The following is a 21570-nucleotide window of genomic DNA, read 5'->3' on the forward strand; positions in this document are numbered from 1 at the left end:
AATAAATGTATGAATAGCGCATATTGGTACTAGATGAAATAAAGGCAATCACATGAATGTTGATCAGCAAGTCTATCATAGTCACAAATTTATGTAACATTATTTAATGGGGGAAAATAGCATATATGTGTGACATAAGAGTGGTGGGCATGTGGGAAAGTTTGATAAAGGTCAATGCATGGAGAGATCTCTAGATCTTATAAAGAAAAGAGAGCTACAGTTGGGGTAGATAGTGATAATAGCAAAGTAATATGCCTGGGAAAAGAATGTTTACAGAAACAATAGAGTTAAGGGAGAATTTTAAATATATTTTTAGAGATAGTAGAACATTTTTGAAAAAACAAGGTCATAGAGGCCTTAAAAATATTTTTAAAACATGACAGGAAGAACGTTCACTTAGAAAAATGCACACCTGACTCTCAAGAGTTTTTTCCCTATTAGTAATATAAAATGTGAAGTGACTTGAACAGATAGTGTTGCCATTGATAGGATTTGGGAAGGGGTGATCAGTGGGTCCCACCAGTCACTCAGTGCAACATGACTTGTACTTACATTTCTCTTCTTACAATCACTCTTTCTCACATGTTAGGCCCTTATTTTCTTTTAATTGAAGAATAGGCCTGAATAACATGCTCATTAGTACTAGTGAATAATGATTTAATTGCTTTCTTATTTGCATCTAATCACATAAAGGTCTTTAGCACATCCAATATTTAAGATTGTCATTTTTGAGGGAATTAAAGTTTGTTTTTCTGGAGAATTCAATCATATTTATTAGTTTTAAAGATTTTATGGTTAAAGAAAAAAGAAATATTTCCTGATAATAAACAGTACTAATAGTATATGTATATATATGTATATACATTATATATATATATATATATATATATATATATATATATATATATATATAGAGAGAGAGAGAGAGAGAGAGAGAGAGAGATAGAGAGAGAGAGAGAGAGATGGTGGTTTTACTTCCTTCAGGTACATTTCCCAAAGAGAGATTGCTGTGTCATGGTAGTTCTATATTTTTCATTAATTTTTATGTATTTTAAACATTTATTTCCCTCAAGCCTTTATTAGGTGGCTCTTGTTATCAATTAAACTTTTTAGAAATTAAAAAAATTAACTAGACTATTTCATGAATTAGTAATTGTTTTATTACAAAAACTGCAATTAAGCCAAACAACAAAAAATATAAATGTATGCATAATTTATACAAATAAAGCTACATGGCCTGCACAGTGGCAACTGCCTGTAATCCCAGTGGCTGGGGAGGCTGAGGCAGGAGGATCCTGGGTTCAAAGCCAGCCCCAGCAATGGTGAGACACTAAGCAATTTAGTGAGACCCTGTGTCTAAAAGAATACAAAATATGGCTGAGGATGTGGCTCAGTGGTTGAGTGCCTCTGAGTTCAATCCCCAGTAACCTCCCACCTCCAGTAAAGAAAGCAAGAAAGCAAGCTATGTGTGTATATAGTAATGTACCAGTTCTGCAGAAGGCCTAAGTCAGTTCGTTCTATCAGGAGATCCCTGGTTTTATGCTCTGGGCTCCCTCAGCAGCTTAATTTCCAGTGTGGCTATTCTCCTAGTAGCCACAGTGCATAAACCATTTGGGAAAGAGAGCATCTGTTCTGCTGCTATTTCAGGCAACAGAGAAAACCCTTTTTCCCCCATTGTGTGTCACTCACCTAATGAAGACAGTGTGGATACATTCTTTCCATCAGTTAAGATGGTAGTGCTCTGGTAAATTAAAGGGGAATGAAATAGGACCAATTGAGCACTTAGGGTTCACCTGGAGTTAACAATGGAGTCCATCCCACCCAAAACCTGTGGCTGAGAATGGGAGAGGGAGGGATTCGGAAGGAAAGGAGCAGTTAATATTAACAAGATAAAGACAAATGGTTGGTGCAAGAGGAACAAATGTCCACAGCAAAACTACATAAAGACAATGGTCAATGGTGCATGGCTATAATCCCAACAGTTTGGGATGCAGGGGGGATCTCAAGTTCAAAGCCAGCTTCAGCAAAAAAAAAAATAAAAATTAAATTAAATTAAAATAAAAACCCAACAACAATAATGACAAAAGTACATAAAGAACCTGAAGGGTGTTACTTTAAAGGTAAAATTCCTTAACAAGCTTTCTCAACAGTGGCAAGACCAGCCTTTTACAAAAGTTCTAATCCAAGTGTATTTTCTGTTGTGTACATAGGAAATGCTGTTATTTTAATAACATTGGGCTGCCTAAGAGGCCCCAACAGGAACTTTTACAAATAGATTCTTTTATTGACTAAGTGGAAATTTAGTAATGAAATTCAAGTACTCAAAGGTTCTTATTAGAAAGGCTGGTGGCCAACTGTTCTCAATCTCTGCAGAGGATGCAACCAGGGGACATGTGTTTTGTTCGGAGCATGAAGAGTTTATATATAACATAAGGAATCTAAGCAATTTTTTTCTGTGAATGGGATTATTAAATCATGGGTGTGTTGTTAAGGGAAGCTCTGAAATTTATCTCAAGACCTAAATAATTTTATTTTTTAAACTAAAGTGATTCAGGGAAATTCCGTTTAAAGGATGACTGGATAACTTTTTACTAAATATTTAATAACCATTGATCTTTTTTAAGGATGATATTTTAAGATGGAAGACAATAACCATGAATAGGCTAAAATAAGACAAATGTTTTTCTAAATAGAATTAAATCCCCAATTCCTTGCTTGGAATACTGAAACAGAAAAAAAAATGTAAACGATTACAAGTTATTAATACAACAAATGTGTGTTAAAGTCAGCTTAAAATTGTATATTAAAATAGTCACCTCTTAAAATGTATTCAGCATATAAGCACTTTGGATATAGGATTTTTAGAACACGGGAATAGTTCATTCTGTGAAATTAAGACCAATAGTTTTTCTAGCAGCATAAAATCAACCATTTCTCAGTTCTCTGCAATTTAAATCATATTAGCATACATTAGTCATATTAGAAACCAAAATTCAATTTTGTTAGAGAACTTGTGTCAAGTCATTATCAGATGTAACATTACTATTATTGCTCAGTTATGTGTGCGTCCTATTGAGAAAGGAATGCTTATATTAGAAGGAAATGTAAAGCAAGAATATTGAAAATGGCAATCAAAAATCCATTAGAACCAGGATATTTTTTCTTTTAGCTTTGTAATAGTTCCCTGTTTCTCCCTTTATATTCTGACTGTGCATAAATGGCACCCTACAGATAACACTTTTATTTTTACTTTGTGATATTAAAGGCCCACAATGGCAGTGAGTAAAAGATGCCTTTTTTTAACATTAGAAGTTAGAGTATGAAAAGAAAATCCTTGAATTTATAGTTTATCAACTAAAAATATTAGAATATATTTTTAAATGTAGAAATTTGAGAATAGGCTTTTAGATATTCATGGTTCATAAGATATATTGCCCCTCTTAAATGAATAATGAATTTTGTACCAGTGATATCAATCTCCTTTATGAAATTAATTCTGTTTTAAACAAAAAGTGAAATATCAGGTGTTGGATTTTTGACAATGAATGAAGTTTTTTTTTTCTTTTGTGTGAGTGTGTATGTCTGTGCATGCATGGAAGATGGGAGTATTATAGCAAAATTGAATGAGAAAAGATATGTTATTATCTTGGTAGAATATATCTATCAAGACACAGTTTTGATGCAAATACATGAAAATTCATAAAAATTTATTTCCCATAGATAGTTCATATAACTACCATCATACTTGTTAGATTACAAATGCATGACAAACTGCGATGGACTTCAAAAGACTTTCAGAACACTGAAAATTCTGACAGCAGTTATTTCTACTCAGAGAAAATGGAACCTCATAAGTGATACAAGATTACTAAATTATTATCATCTGTGAATTACAAACGTGTAGTTTTAAAATACTGACACAAAATGATCTAAACTGGACAAGCAAAAATATCTCTTATCTCCATTTCTGGGGATGATTTAAAAAATTGAAATGCATTCTTCTATCAGGTATAATAAATTAAAATAAATAATTTTTTTAAATTGTGAAATAAAAAGAATTCTCTATACTTTGTTTTGTACTACCAGCTCTTCTTAAGTTGTATTTAATAATTTATTCACAAATAAATATAAGTTTACCAATTCACCCATTGGCACTTTGTTTTTATTTATTTATTTGCTCCATTATCACATTTATTTGTATTTTTAAATAGTACATCTTACAGAATTACTATTAAAGTACTATTTTTTAAGTAATTTGTATCTTTCTCCTATGCCACTAAATATTCCATTTTTTGCCCTAAAAACTGTCACCTAACAACATGGCTCCCTGAAGAGAAGACTTAGGAATCACTATATGCAATATGGAGGTGAATGAAGCGTCATTCAGTAGAGAGCTCTAGGAAACACACATTTAACTTTGCAGCTATGAGGGGAGCATGTAATGTGTGCATAATTTTTGTGAGAAATCTTAAACCATGAGTATTGTGCCAGCCCACTACTAAATCTTTAATCTTGCTACTAAAGAATAGTATTGTGCCTGCTCATCTAACAGGTTTCCAGTGGGGGAATGGACTATGAGGATAGTTTTGTTTAAAGAGGTTATGTAAAAGCCACAGAGCTCCTCTATAAAGCTGAACTTTAGCTGAGAAAAATATACATTTTGATCATCCTTCAAAGACTTATAGTGATAGTAGGGTTTCCCCATCATCTTGACTAAAGTAAAAGAACTCTTCTAAGGCAAGGACTGAAATTATTGGTGTGAATTATGAATGTTTGGTAGTATCATTTTGAGAGGGAATTTTCTTATTGCTTTCATGGCTTATTGTAAAGTTTTTTATTAAAAAAAATTTCATCTATTTCAGAAAAGTAAATTCACCCTGGTCTTGCCAACTCCTTATTTTGTAAGTTAAATAGGTCTTTTCTGACTTCATGTGTAACTTATTTTATGCAGGGTTTTTCAGAGCCCTTGGTGTGTTAATAGAAATTGTAGAGGTTTATAGCATTCAACACCTTCTGATATTTTTTTGACTATGAACACTCTCACTTCTAGAACCCACACCATTTTGGAATAGCATTGATAAAATGCTATACAATAACTTCAAACAGCCACAGAGACCTTTTAATCTGGCAGTCTTTAAAGGCATCTCATGTCCCACAAGTGAACACTAAATGCACTTTTTGTTTTTCTCAGCATCTGCATTTTCTATATTATCAAGAGTCTCTTTATCTTTTGGCTCAAGCATGAACCTTGGGAGTCACCATTGACCACTTCCTCCCTGTGTTCTTCACATAAAATTAATTATCTACTGAAGAATAATTAAAATGAATTGAGTCACAGCCAATAAATATCTGAATAAAATTAAAATAAGTCTCTGCCATGTTCTGAATGTTTGTACCCTTACAAAATTCATATATGTTAAAACTTAATGATCAATATGAAAGTATTAGGTGATGAGACCTTTGAGAAGTGATTGCATCAGGAGGGTGAAGCCCAAGTGAATGGATTAGTGCCCTTTAAAAAAGGACCAAAAGAGCCATCTTGTCCCTTCAAGTTTATAAGTACATAGTAAGAAGGTATATAATTCTATGAACCAGCCACAGAATCTGCTGTCACTTTGGTTTCGAATTCCCAGCCTCTAGAACTGTGAGAAATTTTCCCAGGTTCTGCTATTTTGTTATAGGACCCAAAAGGACTGAGAAAGTCTTCACTATGACATTTAAGTCTATATAAGCAACAAACTTGGTTAATTTAAAATTTTAATGTCTTTATACAAATTTTAATTCTCTCTATTTTAATTTACTTTGAATTCATGTTTACTTAATTATTTTAAGAAGTTTTTGGTAATGTTCTTTCTGCAAACAGTATTGAAATCATTGCTAAGCATTTGTGAAGCTCAATGTCAACATAGTTTTTTTGGGTAAATGTTAAAATTACTGAAATATCTTTTCTATCATAGTGCAATGTAAAAGGAAGTTTTAATTTTTTTCTCTATAATTTGCATACTATACTTTAGGGGATATGACATTTTACCTCTTTCATTATTATTTTTGCTTATTCTATTTAGAAGTAACAAAATTACTATTTCTCAGGCACTATTTTAAGTGACTGGCAAATGTTACTTCATTTAGTCCTTCTGTGCACAACCATTTTATGTAGTTATTTTACAGAAGAAGAAACTGGGTTTGAACAGGTTAAATTCATTCATTACCAATGCTGCTAAAAATAAAAAAAAAAAAAAAACCCAGAAGACATGGAAGTCAAACCTAGCAATTCTCTTCTGAATTTGCAATCTTGATCATTTTCCAGTTTTAGCCACATGTTTTAGCTTATCATCTACAAATCAGATGAGGTACAAATGATTCCAGGATTTAAATCTAGAACATGTTGTTCAGGAACAGTATTTTGCTAGTGAATCTGTCAATTTGAAAATGTTCCTGAAATTGAAAGGTAGTCCCTGTGTCTGCCTCTTCATCCCCACCACCTCATTTCCTTAGTTTTGATTTGACTTCATCAATGCTTGATTTAATTGGGGAGACAATCATAAGCCATTACTTCATGAGAATAAGTAATTCAAAATCAGCAAAACGAAGCTTGGCATTTGTAGAAGATGATTTTTCCTAAGTTCTTCTGATTTAGCTTCTAGGAAAATTTACATGTCTGATCACCATTTTATATATTATATCTGTTCAAATAGTTGAGACTTACATGGCATTGAGTAAATAATACCATGTAAGTAGAAGGTAAGATAAACTAGAAAATATGAACATTTTCTGTTCAAAATATTAATTGCAAAAGACAAATTTTAGTCACTTGTAAACCATTGCACGAAACAGTCTGAGTTTAAACTGCAATTTAAGCTTTAATCCTGAGATAATTGAACACTACATTATGTTCTCAGTAGACATATAAGGTATAGCATGTAAATTCCTGAGTGTTACCACTTTTTATTAAATTCTTCACTTAGAAAATTCAGAAGAACATCTCAAATGACATTTTTTTCTCTTCAGTTTCACAATATACTAATGATATTAGTATTACTGGCTTATTCTAACTAAAAAAATAGTCAAGTTAGAATAAGACATATGTGCTTGGTTGGGATATAACAGAAGCAGACCATGTGTTAAAAACTGAATGAAGATATAGCTCATTTGGGAGCAAATATAAGTAAGAAAGTTAAAAGGAAAGAGAAGAAAGTCAATGTGTTTTACCAATCCTGTTACCATTTTTGGGAATGGGAGTTCAATCCCCCAGGAGAACTCTTGTAAAGAGCATGGAAAACAATACAAAGTAATTCAGCAGAGTGGTGAAGTGATATATTTATCCATAAAATCCCTGTCTGCCTTCCTTCAGGGCTGCTTCTGGTGCCATTAACTATCTGCTTGTCCTGTGCATGATTCAGATGTTCACCTATGTCTAGGAAGAGAGGAAGGAAAGAAGAAAGGAGATAAGGAAAGAAGGGAAGGAATGAGGAAGGGAGGGAGAAAGAGAAAGATAGATGGGGAGTGGTCCCAGATGTTTACTAGAAACACCCTTCTCTGTGTAGGAGCAAAGCTAAGAGGATCTGAGCAGGTTGTCGAAAGTGGCTATGAAGGAACCAAAAACCCCACAGCAGATGGAGAGAAATTTGTACTTCCCTTAGACAACTAAAGCAGGATCTTATGAGAGTGAGCAGCTTAACTCCTCACCTGGCCCCACACACTCACCCTACAGAGGTCTCCAGTAAGGAAAATGATGCATCTTGGGCACCAGAACTTGTCAAAATTTTTGTGCAAACAAACATCATCAGCACCCTCCATTTTTTTAAGCCAAGAACCTCATGTTTTGTCAAAGCATTTTATAAAACTTGTCTATGGCAATTCCGTGAGTTATTCCCTACTGAGTGTTTTCTATGGATGTGAAAAAACCTGTCTCTCTTTCCAGTTCATCTACTGTCAGTCAATTCACAGACCCATGGCAATAGAGATGGAGTAGAAGGAAGGATTTTCCTAACAGCTAGTAAATGTATAGATTGTCAAAAAATATTTAATACAACTATAGGCTGTTATTATTTGAAACATATTTGCATATATGTCCTGTAACTTGTTCAAATGGAGTTGAGACTCTGTCATGGTAATTTAAGTATAATGTCCTTTTCAATAAATAGAAGTGCTGATGCAGGCAATCCTGTAAATATCCTGTGCCTGTGGTGAGGCTCCATAAGGGCAGAGGTGGAGAGATGAAGGTAACATTGTATAGAGTGCCTTGGAGCTTCCTAGAGTATCAAGTGCACAGCCCAGGTTACCTTTTTGTTATATAAAAACTGCATGAACAGGGAGTAATATAAACATAAGAAGTTTTGCAAATATTTAAAAATTCAGTATAAAGAAATTGTGAATTCTCCTCTTTAAGTTTTAGCATTTCTAATAGAGACTACAGGAATCCACTCCAAAAGAATAAAATGAAAAGAAAATCTTGGTCAACAAGGGTCCAATTATAGTCAGAAAACTCAGTCATAGACTAATTTTGATCCCACCTTTATTAAGACATGGAATAGTTTTTAAGTATAGTCTTTTAAAAATATAAAGCAGAGATCAGGGCATGGTGGCCAATGCCTCTAATTCCAGTGACTCCAGAGGCTGAAGAAGATGAATCTCAAGTTCTAGGCCAGCCTTGGAAACTTAGAGACACCCTCTCAAAATAAAAAGGGCTGAGATGTAGCTCAATGGTAGAACATCCCTAAGTTTAATCCTCAGTACTGCAAATAACTAATTGAAAAAAATAAAGCAGAGAGTTGTGTAATTAATACTCTGCTTGTAAATAATTTATTAATTGAAAATAAAAAGTATTTTGATAATATAATTTTGACTTTATATAAAAAATCACTTAAAATCCTTATTACTAGGCTTTTGAGTTAAAACATAATTGAGTATAAAAAGCACAATTCTAAGATATAGAATAGACAAGTTTGGAAATGTGTTACTACACAAATCTAAGATCTTGATATAAAACAATGACCCCCAATTTCCCTGGGACGCATTTTCAGGCACTCCTGAGCTGCAATGAGCAATTGCTCATTTGATTTCTATCACCAAATTTTCTATCAATAAATTTGTTTTTATACTTCACATTGATGAATTCATGAAGCGTGTGCCTTTTTATGTTGTTTCCTTCTGTTCACATATTTAAAAAATATTCTTTGTGTTGTGCATATCAGTCATTGTATTTGTACAGTGCTGAGTAGTACTTAACTATAAGCATCTGACAGGACTTTTAACATCTATTCTTCTCTAATCATGCATTTGGTGGTTGTCCAGTTTGTAACTATTCTGAATAAATTTGCAGTAAACATTTTTATGTTCTTTCGTGTACATATGTTTTCATTTTTCTAGGTCATGTGTTTGATGTATTTATAACTTTCTAACAAAATGTCAAACTACTTTCCATAGGAACTGTACCATTTTACCTTCCCCATAGCGATATTTGAAAGTTCATATATTATCAGAGCCTTGTTCCCATTTGGCGCTGTGTGTCTTCCTTGTAGTAAATCATCACTATCTTTTTAATATGCATTGTCTTGATGGCTAAGGATATTGAGAGTTTTTTGTTTATGCTTGCTGCTTATTTGTATATATATTTTGAAAAGAATCTAAGTCACATGGCAATTTTAGTTTTTTATTTGATATTTTTTAAGGTTGATTTTACTGATTTATGTAAGCTGTTTTATATTCTGGGGGCAAAAGAACTTTTCCAGGTAGAGGAATTACAAATGTTTCTTCCATTTTGTGACTGCTCTTTCATTAAATAAATAAATAAATAAACAAGAAGACATGTATTTTATGAACCAAAGTTAACACTTTGATAAAGATTAATCTCTCCATGTTTTGTCTTTACAGCCAATTATTTTCTATTATCCCTAAAAAAAAAACCTTTGACAATGCTACCATAGAATTATGCTGTTTTTACACATTTTTTTTGGTCTGCTATCTATCTCAAAAATGTTTTGTTAATATTAGGTGAGGCAGGAGTTCTCATGTTTGTTGTTTTGGTGTTTTCATTGTCCAAGAAATACTTGGTCTCAGATTTTTTTGTTGTTGTTGTTGTTGGGTTGGTTGAGGGCAGCCAGGAGCTAGAGATTGAATCCAGGACCTTTCAGATGCTAAGCAAACACTCTATCAGTGAGCTACATCCGCAACCTTCAAGAAATACTTGTTAAAAAGGCATTTATCTTCCTTCAAAATGCCTTGGTGGTTTTATTGAAACTCAATTGACCACATGTGTATGAGCTTATTTATTAACTCATTATTCCATTCTGTCAATGTGTTTGCCCACATTTAACATCAATACACATTGTTTTAATTACCCAATAGTTATAGTAAGTCTTTAAACCAGGTAATGAAAGTAATACAATATCACTCTTTTTTCCAAATATTCTGAGGCTATTACAGATTTTCTGCATTTCCATATCAATTTTATCAGTATTCTATCACTTTCTACAAAAACAATCAAAAACAAACAAAAACAACTCTTAGGATTTTGATTAGAATATAATTAATTCTATAGTCAGCCAAAATTAATAACTAATAGTTTATAGTTTCCTAGTTCATAATCACCTTTTTCTCTCCATTTGTTTGGATTTTCATTTCTCTAAACAATATTGTATAGTTTTCTATGTAGAATTATTGCACACATTTTGTTAAATATCATCAATTTTTTTGTGGTTTTGATGCTATATTCCATTTCATTTTTTCTTGATATTATATGGAATCACAGTTCAGTTTTTATATTGACATTATACCCAATAGCCTTGCCAAGCCCATGTACTTTTAGCTCTGCAAAATATTAATACATCTAATCTAAAAGTTATCAGTTCACTGCTTGCTTTCTAAAATATTTATCACAATGTTTAGGCAGACTCTTGACTTGAAAAATGAACTCTTTCAACTCTATATGGTGATATCTGCACTTGTCCTTGTTAAGGTTTTTTTTTTGTTTTGTTTTGCTTAAATTATTAATATATCCAGATCTATGCATCTGCCCACTTGTCATGTAGAAAACATGGTAATACGTCTTCTCCAAGTTACGGGAAATATTTTAAGAAGTCTCCAAATTTGACATAACTGACACACACATAGATATATCACTAACATTTAAAAACATTTTAAATTGTATTTGCTTTTCCATCTATATTAAGCTATATAATTTTGGTATTCATTTATAAGGATTTGATTTGATTATTTCCAGTTTTTCTGCAGGCAGTATTTTTCTCTCAGTATTCATGTTATCATCATTTTTTTTCAAATTTTTTCCCAATTTTGCTCTGTGATATATGATCTATTCAACCTCCATAATATTTGATTCTCAGCAAAATTTATGGTTTTTCAGTTGCTTCTGGGGTGAATCCTGTGTATTCAGTTCCACTCAGCTGTGCATTCCAAAATGCAGCTCAAGTAGTTAACAGCTGGAGTGGGGAGGAAGCATTGCTAAAGAGCTGCTCATGCTCATGTGCTCCCCGCTTGCCCACTTTGTATGTATGGTCTGTGGTAATTTGAAAGTGAAGTATGAGTACATGCATCAGTACAGAGGAAGGCAGTGGAGACTGGAAATTCACTCTCAGTTGTGTCTTTTAACTAAGAATAAATTTCAGGAAATGATATGTATTCTTCTGTCTCTCTGCTTCTTCCAAATGAGAATTCCAACAAAGATTATTATTTTATAGCATTCCTGATTTTACATATAATAGTTTTAGTATTAGAAAGTTTATTGTTCTTCCCAACTAACTCAGTTGATAGAAAAATAAATAGTAGCTCTGATATCAGAGCGATGGATTCTTTTATGTTTTAACAAAGAAAACTAAATTTTTTTTTATCAAATTTCTTTTTTTTTTTAAGCAGCACTAATATAGAGATTTTATTTAAACTGTATTGAGTTTTTACAGCACATTGCATGTTTGTCACAACGCAACTGCACAGTTTGGATTTTTGGCCACATCATGTCACTTACACCCACAACAGCTCTGAAAGGAATATTTGATGAACGGATCTGAGCCAAAAGCCCAGAGTCTCTCTCCAAGGCCATGCAGTTTATTCACTGATGGGACAATCCCTCAAAACAGCCACACAAAATAGACAGATACAGTCTCCCCAAATGTTACCAATATTACTCCCCCTGAAAACAGGCAGAGTGAAGTGCAATCAAAGTAAAGTTAATTAAAAAGCCACTCATGACTGGCAGTAATTTTTAATGATTGAGAAAATGGTTAAAAGAATTTTATGTATCAGAGACAAGGAAGAGTTTGTTACTTTTTCAATGATCTCAGGAATTTCCCAGACACAAAATCTCCATTATTCAGCTCCATTTAAATGAAAAAAAAAAAAAAAAGTTCTGCTAGGCTGACCTAAATACGCCAAAACTTTTTAGGTTACATCCATGGCAAGTATAAAAGCAGCACAGATGCTTCTCTGTAGACTGAAGAAAAGGGCAGGACAAATAACAATTCTTATTCTAAATGCAGATTCTAGTTATTTTGGAATGAATTTTTTTTTCTAGAAAGCAACATGAAAGTAGCAGTGAGAAAGACAACTACCACAGTTTTAAAACAGAATAAGCCTAAATGTCATTTGCCTTTTATACACCAATGACTTAAGGAAAATGTATAAAGGAAATCCTAATAGTTTCATTATAGAACAAGGAGACTGTATCTGTCCCAACCACAGTACATGGCTACATCACTATCTTTTGGTTAAGTGCCACTGGTACATATTAAGATGAAAAAACAAAATTAAAACTAAAATTAAAAAAAATTTTTTTTTGGTCCACATGGACACATTTTCTCTCCCAATTTTGGTATCAAGGCTTCATTCTCTTGTTTGGGTTCCATTGTTAAGTGCACAAAAATAGACAGCAGCATTTGTACTGAAACCCTCACCTACCAAACAGCATATTCTAGGAGGTAAAAACCAAATGCTAAATTCTACCCTCAAGGTGTCAAGTGTTCAGGATAAGAAGCAGTGTGACTCAGAGGAGGCAGCAGCCAAGGGAAAGACAACATGGGGGAAATGGGAAATGGAATAACAACAAAAACCTTTGTTTTATTTTCATGCCAGGAGAGGATCAAGGTGGAGCTCCTGTATTAGCACCAGGACAACTAGGAAAAGTCAGGTGCGAAGGGTAGGGCACAATCAGCAGATATTTCACAAGATAATTTTTGCTTCTCCCTTCTCATTCACAGTGCATACCTCCAGAGCTGCCTTGGCATAACAGAGTGACCACTGCCTTCACAGCTCTGATTTTTTCCAAGACTAAACATCAGCAGAGTTTTCTTCTGCTCCCAAAAATGTCTCACTCCCTAGAACTGTCCCCCTAAACTGAATATTCACTGATGCTGGCTGATGAGCCAAGTGAAAAATACATTGAAACCTCCACTTGGCCAACCAGTCTTTAAACCATATTCCACAGAAAGACAGTACTAATTGCAACTAGAGGGAGTGCCTCTAAAGACTGAGCCTTCATGCACAGACACAGAGCACAGAGGTACAGAAAAGAGTTCATCTCGAATCGGATAGGAATTCCTATCTTGTACACTATAATCTGCTTTTTTCAAGGTGGAGGAGAAATGGGTCTGGTTATCACTTGCAGTTTGGTTATACATATGCCTTTCTATTGCTGTTTGGACACCTTGCACCAGGCAGTATCTATGAAATCATCATCTTGTGACCCCCCAAGAGAAAGAAGCTGGAGTCACCAACTCAACATTAAGCTTCCAGACTCTGGGTCTGGATCAGGACCATTACCCTAAGTTGAGGGTCTCTCCAGAAAAGGACCTCCGCCAAATTGAAATTCCTCTGCTCCAGTCTCAAAGTACCAAGTAGGATTTCTCAAGATGATATCTTTGAGCTCTGTGATTTCATGAGCCATACCAAGGAATCTTTCAAACTACACCTGAAGCAGATCTTCCCTTCAAACCTGTTAAAACTGGACAGGTCATCTCCTTTGCATTCAACTGGAAGCTGTAGCGATGGGTTTCTTCAGATGTTGGCTCATGAGCTCCCTGGCACGAGATACTTGAATGTGTTCGTAACATGAGTTACAGACGAGAACTGGGTCATAGAGCTGTTGATCAGGAATGGGCAGCTTCAGGTGGCAGCATCCAGCACAAAATACATTCCCACAATTTCTGCAATGGTGTCTTCGTTTGGCCAACCAGAATTCACAGTCACAGTTATAGCAATGCGATGCCATATGGTCTGGAACCCAGCGAGTCACCTCAGTCTCCTTCTTATCCACAGGTTCCCAACTTGCTTCTGAAAGGCAGTCTTCACTGTGATCAGAGCCAAAATCTTCTGTATCACTGCCATCTGACTCCTTCAAACAAGTAAAATCATCCTCATAGTCCATAGGGGGCTCTGCTGGAGGGGCACAGCAGTGACGGATATCCAGTCTCATCTGAAGCTCACGCACCTGTCGACGTAGCTGCTCTACCTCTTGCTTGTACCCTGCTTCAATTTGCCGTAACCTATGCTGGATCACGTCTGTGGGAAAGGGGAGTCCATCATCATCCAGGTAGAGTGGAGGCACTGGAGAAGGGCAGCTCAGTGGGACAGGCTTTGTGCTGGAGACTTGCTTTGGGTGACCAGACAACCACATCCGGTTGATTTTTCCTCCTGGGCCAGTACAGTGTCCATTGGAATGACTAGAACAGATAGGTGACTTCACACCTTCTCTCTGAGCCCACTGGCCCCCAAAGCAGGGCCCTGTGGCCCTCATCTGCTTACTGCTTGACCTCTTGCTACAGCAGCCATAGGAAAGCAGCCGCCGAGGGGTAGTCTCCCCACTTGGGAATGAAGTCACCAAGCCTTGGAAGCTGTCCCAGTTGGACCCTAAGAAAGAGAACTCACTGATCTGGCTCTGAGAAATTGGTTTTCGGACCAATTCCAATGGCACTTTCCCAAAGCGAGGATTTTCCAGTAACTGCCCACTCCTATTATTTCCTTTCTTGCCAGTGTCTTCCTCCCTACGGATCAGATCCAGCACAGAACTGGGCTGTTCCTGATGGGAGATACCTGCCACAGACTCTGGGGGATCTTGGTTGAGGAAGTCGGTGCTTGGCTCTAGAGGAGTTTGGCAGGCAGCACTCGGTGGATTGCAAAGGTTGCCCAGACTCTGATTCAGAACACATCTGGAGGTCACACCTAGCACAGATTCTATCTGTGCCTGTTGGGCGGCACCCATAAGAGAGTCCTGGGCAGACTGAGGAAAATCACAGACTTCGCCATACTTGCAGGGAGTGATCTTGGAGGGCACACTGATGGTTTCTGTTTCAGGCTCAGGTGGCTCTCCTGAGCCACTGAAAGTCCTACCTAGCTCATCCTGAGCAGGAGGGTCTGGAGCTGGTGCCTTAGTCTCTTCCAGGACTTGGATCTCAGGATCACAGGTGTTCTTCACTTCCCGGGGCACAGCAGTATTAAGCAGCTTATAACTTAGTGAAGAGCTTTTGTGACTCTTAAAAGTTTGTTTATTGCTCAGGTAGTCTTTCTGGTTGCTGGGCAGAGGGAGAGGAAGGCCTATTTCTCCTACAGTCTGCTGGGGACCTCCTACCCCGGATTCCACAAAGGTTGTCTATGATCCTTCAGGATTGCTGTGCCAGGGCTCCAAGCCAACTCTGACCTCCTGACAGTGGTTATTCAGGTTAGGGTCACTGGATGTGCGAGTCAGGGGGCTGCTTGTGTCACAGGCAGAAAGAAGATCGTCCATGGATCTGGTTTTAGGTAACCTGTCCAGAGAGCGGCCAGAAAACTCCTGGCTCTGGGCCACTGGGGAAAGGTAAAGATCCATATTCTCTTCTCCAAGTGTGCACGGAGATGATGCAGGCAGATAAACAGCTGTCCAGAGGTGAAGGGCTCGCACATGACAAACGGGATGCAGGACCATGTCTGAGCCGGGCATATAAAGGAAGTTATGAAAGTTCTTATTGCCAGCTCGCAGGAGCGCCCACACAGAGCATGTTCGCTTGTAGATATTGCGCTTCTCTCGCTCACAGGGGTTGTTCGCCAGGAATGTGCCATAGAGACAAGAGTACGTGTGCTGTACCAGTTTTACCAGGAATGCTTCATTAAATTCAAACACACAAGGGAACTGCTTAAGCAACTGATGAACAGAATCGAGCCACTGGAGAAACACAGGGCATTGTTCATTTTGGTCCTCTGCATTCTCCTGGTGGCCACAGCGGTCTCCAAACTTGTGCCCAAAATCCAGCCAGTCAGACTCCACTAACACTTGGAAGCCCTCCAATGTCCTGTAATACGGGTCCAGTAATATTTTGGCCAGGGCTACAATCTGCGGTGTCCGGTCCCAGCCGTCAGAGCAGTGCACCAGCACAGGCCGGCCTTCCCGGTCTACTGTATTAGCCACCAGCACAGTTGCTTTTAGCATCACTGACAAGTGCTGCAGCCATTTGGTACTTTCCAGTGCTGACAACCAGTTGCTGGGATCTGGCATTTGGCTACACACAGCTCGGAGGTACTGGAAGCTGTTCCGGATGGCATGGATGTTGGCCATTCCCATAAACACGACCTCACAGTTGGGATAGTACTCTTCGCATTCACAACCTCCACCCTTGGCACGGTTAGCCACTGCTGCTGTGTAGGATCTCGCATCCAGGATCAGTAGCTTTTGAGGGGCTGCTGTGCTCTCCACCCCAGAACACGCAGTCAGAGAGGAATCGAAGTCAGTGTCACATGCCTCGCTGGCATCATTATTCCCAGTGCTGAGAGGGCCCCCACTGGCCCTTGTCCCTGGGTCCAGGGCACAGGCTTTGGCAATGGATGTGACCAGGTACTCATCATCAGCATTCCGCCAGCCCCACCAACTGGTCTCAGGCTGGCTGCAGCGGGCAATGGCAGCCCCATTGGGAAGGTGTCTGTACACAACCACAGGGATGCGCTTCCAGGAACGGAAAGAAGCCACATTCTCCAGCTCTTTATCTGTGATCCATACAGGAACCAGCAGCTTCTGGGGGTGACTGGGGCATAATTTGTAGTTGCTGTTGATATGTGAGACTCTCCAAACATTCTGCAGGTCAAAGCCCATCCTGACAAGCTCTGCCTCCTGCCGACGTCGTATGTGATCTCCTGGCTGACACAGATGGGTATGCTGGTCCTCCTCAGTCAACCCCAGGCACCAGGCATGGTAGGCAAAGGCAAAGAGGTCCTCAGGTTTGGCAGGTCTTGCTGTGGCCCGGCTTAGCCTTGTGAGCCACTCTTGGCACTGCTTGAAAGTGGAGAAGTGGCACTTCACCACTTTGGAGTCCTTGCAGGCAATGTGCAATTGGAACATATCACGGCTCTCCACGCTGTCAATCATCCGGAGAGGTACGTTGATGACAGAGTCCTTGAACTTGATATGCAGCCGGTAGTTAGAGATGGCAATGAGGGCATCGGCTGCCTGGCCCAGGAACTCCACTCCCTCTCCCTGAAGCACTGTGAAGGGTACCTGAAGATTTTCCTCCTCCTTCACCAGTTCCTTGGGAGGGAACAGATCCTTGGCTTGGATATACTCCAGGCTGGGAGGCCCCTCCTCACCCATTCTACCGTGGTGAGGGTCCTGGCTGACTGCTGTCACCAGGTGGTGTCCGCCCGACCCTCCAAGGCAAAGCTCTCACGACTTCCGATCAAATTTCAAAATCCATTGAATATAAGATCTTTATAAAGTGCATAAAGAACTGGGAGAAAAACAGAAGGTGGTATAAAGGCTGTTACCATTTGAAACCTTTTATCTGTATAAATAAAGATTTTTTTCTCAGTTCTATGCAGCTAAAGAAAAATATAAAATCAGGTCAGTTGTTGAGACTGATGTCATAATCCAAGAAAAAGTTATAATTTTGAGGGTTATTTTTTTTCCTTAGTATTTGTATGTTTAAGAACTCTCTCGAGCTTTCGACTTCCCATGGGGAAGCTAGAAGCCTTATTTCTTGATTTTTAAAGTTACCTATGTTGACAGAACTAATAAATTCTTGCTAATAAAATATAAACTTTTAATTCAATTTGTAGTCTGTGCTAGCTTGTGTGGTTTTATTTTTAAAATATAAGTGGCTTAGAATAGATGCTTTCTCTTATCAATTGTAGAGGAACTCAGAAAGGGTGAAAGCAGCCAAAGAGCTAATTTTACCATAACAACAACAGCAACAACAATACAAGATAAAATTAGAACCATTTTTAAGAGGAAATGATGAACAAGTTACTAAAAATGTGGACATAAATGTGCTTGTAATTACGCAAGGCTTACAAATACATAAGATATAATGTGTTTTTGTTTTGTTGTTTTTAATACCTTATTTCCATGGCAACTTCTGCATCATGTTACATATGGTCCTTCAGAGATTTCAAAAAATATCTTTGTAGAAAACGTAAACTCTTTGCTGTTTTAAAATCCCATGGGGTGAAAATGTGCAGTAGCAGACTATCACAATTTAAAATTACATTTAACTTAATGTTTATAAATATTTAGTTCTATTGAAAATAAGTTTTCTTTAGGAAAAATATGCAAATATTTATGTTTGGCAGTCCCTTTTCCTCATGGCATCTTCCATGACACTAAACAACATAAAATATGAGCAATTATGTAATTATAATAAATAAATAGTTTCATTGCAAGTGTTCTGTTCTGAAAATGAATGGGTAGAGACACCACGTGGGACCTCAGCCAGCTGTGCTTACTCTTTGAATTTCAGTTTGTTTGTAAAACGATCAGATAGTTCCAGCAATTTACCTTTAATGTATTTTCTACCCACCTGTCCTATCAACATAAGCAAATCATTAAACTCCTCCAAGTTGGTGTCATTAAATATAAAATGAAGAGACAATGTGGGCATACAGTCCAGTACATTTTATAAATTCAGTTGCTTTCTTCCAGATTATAGAGAGCATAGTTTCTACCTAGGTGAATATTAACACTTTTTTTTCTTTCCAAAGAAACTCAAGTAAAAATTATTTTGGTATTAAATAAATCAATCCAAATAAATGAATGCCTTTATCCGTAGAAAGTGCTAAAACATTTTTGTAGTAAGATTCAGATTTTTAGCCTTTATTTTTCTGTCATTAATGTGAAGGTTACAACATAATTATTTTGCTTTGCTAAACAGAAATTCAAAATACTATTACTTTTATATAGTAAAACACAAACATTTTGGTTTTAATTAGAATAATCTGACATAAACAACCTGAACATTATTGTTTCATTATTACTTTTATATGACATATGATTTCTTTTAAGAATAGTGTTGAAATTTACACAGAAGTTTTGCAACATGCTTTATGACTATTTTAATTCACTTGTATTTAAACTAATTGAATTCATTTTCCTCTAAATTACATATGCTTGATTTCCTATTTACCATTGATCCATTGCCTGAATTGTCTTGTGTTTGCATTTATAATTACAATTTTATAATTGCTTTAGCCAATTATAAAGCCAAGTTCTGAACACAAAGCTGTATTTGAAAATTACAGGCATCTCTATGTTGGAACTTTTGTGATTCCATCATTGGTACTCTTTTTGTGCATGCATCTTACTACTGGATCTTTGCTACTGTTGTTGCTTTCACAAATAAAACACAGTCTTATTAGACAGAGCCTTCTTGGGTTGTGACCCCAGCTACTCAGGTCTGTGCCCTCTTCTCCCTCTGCCTCTGGCATCTGTGAGGAAATGAATGCATGGACCTTGCTTAGCTTCAGGGTCCTCACCTTTGAAACAGCCATGCACAAGCCTCACATGGGGTGATAATAGGTGTGGAACATTCTAACAGTAAAACACTGAGCACAAGAGCTGAGTGTGGAGGCTAAAAATATTACCCACTGATGTAGACTGCCTGAATGTGAAATTTGCCTACACTGATAATAAGCATCATGACCCTGTTCAGATTAAACTCATTATAACTCATTTCACTTAATTATAAAACTGGGTTAAAAATAGTACCAACATTAGGGCAGTTTGAAATAATTCAATGAGTCAATATATGCAAAGTAATTAAGATAATACTCAGAACATAGTTAAGCTTATATAAATATTTCACCAGAATATATGATCCATAAAGGCAGAGATATTTGTTTTACTATCCCTTGAAGCCTTAGTATTATCAAAAAGTAATTAGCTGATACATGTTCTTAAATGAATGAACAAATGCTACTGTTATTACTCTTATTATTTTTATTAACATCTTTATGTTATAATTTGTATTATGGCAAAGAAAATGCCAATTTAATTATTATTCTAGCTCAGATAAACTTTCCTTTTTTAATACTATTAAATTTGTAAAATTTTAGTCTATTTTTAAATAAAAAAATATAACCCTTACAGAATATGATTGATTTTATCACAAAGTTATGGCCAAGCCATATGAATAAACTTTTCTTTAATTTGGGAGGATTTGGGCTGGGGATATAGCTCAGTTGGTACAGTTCTTGCATTGCATGCATAAGGCCCTGGGTTCAATCCCCAGTATAAAAAAATGAGGAGGATTTATTCTATGTTTCATTATTTATTTTGTCCCATCTGTTCTATATCAAAAGTGATATTTTCTTTTAAATAAGCTTTTAAAAATTAGAAGTTTAAGATTTATAAGAAATGTACGAATGTAGTGCAGAGTCCAGTTTACCTGTGAACCAATTCCCTTGTGGTTCACATTTTATATTATAGAGGTGGACTTATCAGAGCTAGAGAACCAAAAATGGTACATTTCTGTTAACTAAAATCTATACTTAATTTTTATTTTACCACTTTTTTAAATAACCAGAATACTACATTACATTTAGTTGTTTTGGCCTCCCTCTCTAGTCTATGACAGTTTCTCATACTTTTCTTGTTTTGATGACCTTTAAAGTTTTGAGTTCTTATTGTTTATTTGTTAAGATCCACACGTATTTGGCTTATCTGATATTTTTCTCATTGTTTTCAAGGTTTCTCATGATTATACCTGTTACAGGTTTTGAGGGGAAGAGAACAGAGAATGTAGACCATTCTCACATGCTCATAGGATTTATTACACAGATGTCAACCTTGAGTTCCTGGCCAAGGCACTATGCTTCATGATTTGACATTTTAGAATTATTTGTTTCTGATATTTCATAGTGCACTGTAATTTGGAAATAAGTCATTAAATGCAACCATTTTTCAAGGAGTGAAGAATTAAGCACCAACTCTGTGAGTAGAGAGTATCTATGAAACTATGAAACATATTGAGAATTCTTTAGTATAGGAGATGTCTCTTTTCCCCACTTGCTTATTAAATCCATCACCTGTTCATATCAATATGTACTCAGGGTATTTATTTATAGTTTGGGTTATAATACAACATTATCTAAAAATGTTTGCTCAATTTGTTCCATCTTGAGCCTTGGGGAGTTCCTTCATGTTGGCTATTGTTTTCCTTTGGCATACCCCTATAATTTTATCCTTTAGCTCTTTATTATATTATAATATTGCAGATAAGTTATGAGAATGTTGAAACCGAAACAATTGTTCCTGATTCTTTGCCTGAAACTACTTTAGACACCAGAGACAAGATTTCCATAGGAAAAACATGATATAGGGTTTTGCTT

The 21570-nt window shown here is 36.4% G+C and overlaps 1 pseudogene; it reads right to left on the minus strand.

The window, feature by feature from the left end:
- Window positions 1–13921: 13921 nt before the first annotated feature.
- Window positions 13922–17560, minus strand: LOC144251048 (phosphatidylinositol-3,5-bisphosphate 3-phosphatase MTMR4 pseudogene; annotated as a pseudogene).
- Between the last annotated feature and the right edge of the window lie 4010 nt (window positions 17561–21570).

The sequence above is a fragment of the Urocitellus parryii genome, chromosome Y, assembly GCF_045843805.1.
Source record: "Urocitellus parryii isolate mUroPar1 chromosome Y, mUroPar1.hap1, whole genome shotgun sequence".
In the NCBI taxonomy this organism is placed as follows: Eukaryota; Metazoa; Chordata; class Mammalia; order Rodentia; family Sciuridae; genus Urocitellus; species Urocitellus parryii.